Source organism: Capricornis sumatraensis, chromosome 2, assembly GCF_032405125.1.
Source record: "Capricornis sumatraensis isolate serow.1 chromosome 2, serow.2, whole genome shotgun sequence".
Lineage (NCBI taxonomy): Eukaryota > Metazoa > Chordata > Mammalia > Artiodactyla > Bovidae > Capricornis > Capricornis sumatraensis.
In genome coordinates this window covers 134,835,051-134,837,694 of record NC_091070.1, presented here as the reverse complement: position 1 = coordinate 134,837,694, position 2,644 = coordinate 134,835,051, and positions in this window count along the sequence as shown.

The window sequence follows — 2,644 nt, the reverse complement described above, 5'->3', positions numbered from 1 at the left end:
GCCTCACTGTGGCTAAATGTAGGCTGTCTGTTGGCTTTCTGAATATTTTAAGTGGCTTGAGGCACCACAGGGCCGGGGGCCCTAGCGTGGGAGCTGCAGCCGCAGCTCTGGCCCCGTCAGTGCAGCTCATTTGATCAGCAGTGTGGTCTGCACCTGTGCGCATCCCTCGGTCCAGCTGTGAATTCTTGTGTTCGTGTGAGTGGGCTGAGTGTTTGCATATTTTCCTCTTTGTTTACAGGCACTTAGGGGTGTGGGTCCCTCTTCCCTTAGCAGAAAGTCCCTGAGCCTGCTCCCAGGCCAGGCTCAGTGGGACATTACTGGTGCTGAGTCCTGGGGATGGAGGAGGGGATGTGGAAAGCAGGAAGGTGGGCAGGAAGAGGCTCCCAGCTGCCCCCAACCTCTCTGGCTTCTCCACATCCTTGGGGGAACCTTCCCAGGGACATGGTCCATTCCTTTGAGGTGTGGTGTAGGGACCCAGGCAGGATAAGAGCTGCTTTGCAGCGCCTGAGATTGGGAAGTGGGGTTGCTAGACACCAAATATGAAGGAGTAAGGGGCAGAGATTGTGCAGGGTGAAGCAGATGGTGAGGGGAGGCCCTGGCCAGGGGGCGGTGGGTTTCAGGCTTCTGGGCAGCCCCTCCCTGCTCAGCCTAAAGGGGGTTTCACTGGGGCTGTGCTGTTTCTTCCTGGTCCTGGGGTGTGTGGGAGGAGGCTCTGAGATCCCAGTGGGAGCAGGGGCTGGGGGTGGGCAGGGGTGGCAGGCAGAGCAGGGAAGGAGAAGCCTGGTAGAGCCTCACAGCTGACTTAGAAGCCTCCAGGTTGGTTTGTTTGTTTAACCCAGGGCTGACTTTTATGAGACCGCCACATTCCTGGGGATTGGCGAGAGCGAAGGTGATTAATGGGGTTGGCCATGGTAGCGAGAGCAGCAGGAGGCGGAGGCGGAGGAGGCAGCCAAGGAGAACCTGAGTTGACACCCTGAAGCCCCAGATTCCCAGCACTGTGGTGGGCACCCCGGAGGGTAGTGGTGGTCCTGCGGAGCCCAGCATCCCATCGCCTCCCTCCAGGGCTGGAGAAGGAGAGATGTCCCTTCTCTTCCAGGGCACAAGGCTGGGCCCTGTTCTCTGCCTGGCGAGCTGACCCGAGGTTGGGAGGGGACAGAGCCAGGGCAGGGCCAGGGGCAGGTCTACCCGAGTTCTGCCCTGGAAAAGCGCCTGAGCCATGTGACTCATCCTGTGGAGCCCGAGCTTCCTCTGAAAACAGTGCCAAGAGGTAGCTAGCTTATAGATAGTGCCTGGCTCCGCTCTCCTTAACCCTTCTTATCTCGTGAGCGCCCTCAACCAGTGAGGCCTGGACCCAAATGGAGTATCTGGGGAGACAGTGAGAAAGCGCCATCCTTTGTTCGACGTGGTTTATGTTGGCCTGCGGAAGATTATTCACTGGGTAAATATACAGATCTACCATGATGACAAATTTGAATGCTACTCTGATGTGCAATGCAAGTCAGTAGGCATTCAGCTTGTTTCCCTTTCATGCCTGTTAACAGCCAGTGAAAATGTAAGCAGGTAGGGTAGGGGGCCCTGGAGAAAGAGAATCAGGCATGGCTTTCTTGACATAAGAGAAGCCATTTTTGTCCTAAGCCATTTTGGTTGATCTAAGTCTGACCACAGTGCTTGCCCTTGAACAGGTCTCAGGAATTAATGATCTTAAGGGAAGCGAGGAAATGCAAGAACAAAGGGAAAGCAGTCAAGAAACAATAGTTCAGCCATAAAACAGAGTCCTGGATCTTCCTCAAGGATATACATCACTATCTGATGCCCGTCTTTGAGTTCTGCAGGAACTAAGGCCCCCACGCACATGGAGGGCAGAGTGAGGATGCTGACTCTCCTGACTTCAATCAACTAAAGCTTGGACTCTGTCCATCTTTACCCTAATTCTACACTGGATTGTTCTCTTCTCAAGACCCTTCAACAACATACATGTACCCTTAGCTTAAAAGGCTTCCCCAACTTGCTGTTCAGGGAGACACTGCTTTGGGAAAGATCTCCGGTGTTGTTGTTGTTGTTGTTGTGTGCAGTTGCTAAGCTGTGTGTGACCCTTCATCCGTGGACTGTAGCATGCCAGGCTTCCCTGTCCTTCACTATGTCCTTGAGTTTGTTCAAATTCATGTCTATTGAGTCAGAGATGCCATCCATCCATCTCATCCTCTGTCACCCCCTTCTCCTTGGTTGCTGCAAGTAATAAATCCTTCCTTCTCCAAGTCTTTAGCTTGGTTGTATCCTTTGGTTTGACACCTACCAAGAGGTGAATCCAGTTTTCAGGTAACAGTGACACTCAGAATATGGGGGTGAAGAACAGGGCACCAGAGCCAGAACCAGAGAGATGAGGAGAGGGCCTGCCTCACTGGAGCTGACTTTGTGGGTTGGTTCTGCATCTACGAACGGGGCCTGGCAGGATGCCCTGCTCCTTGAGGGCTAGGTGACCCTGGTGTGTAGGCTCAGCAGAGGGCTGAGGGGCCTTTCTTCTCCCAGCCAGGCTCTGCCCACCTGAGAAGGGCTGGGAGAAGGAGTCTGAATGTATGGTGGTTGTTCTCACCCAGAACATGGGTGGGTCTTGAAATCTCTTTCAGTTCTCCAGTCTGATACCTGA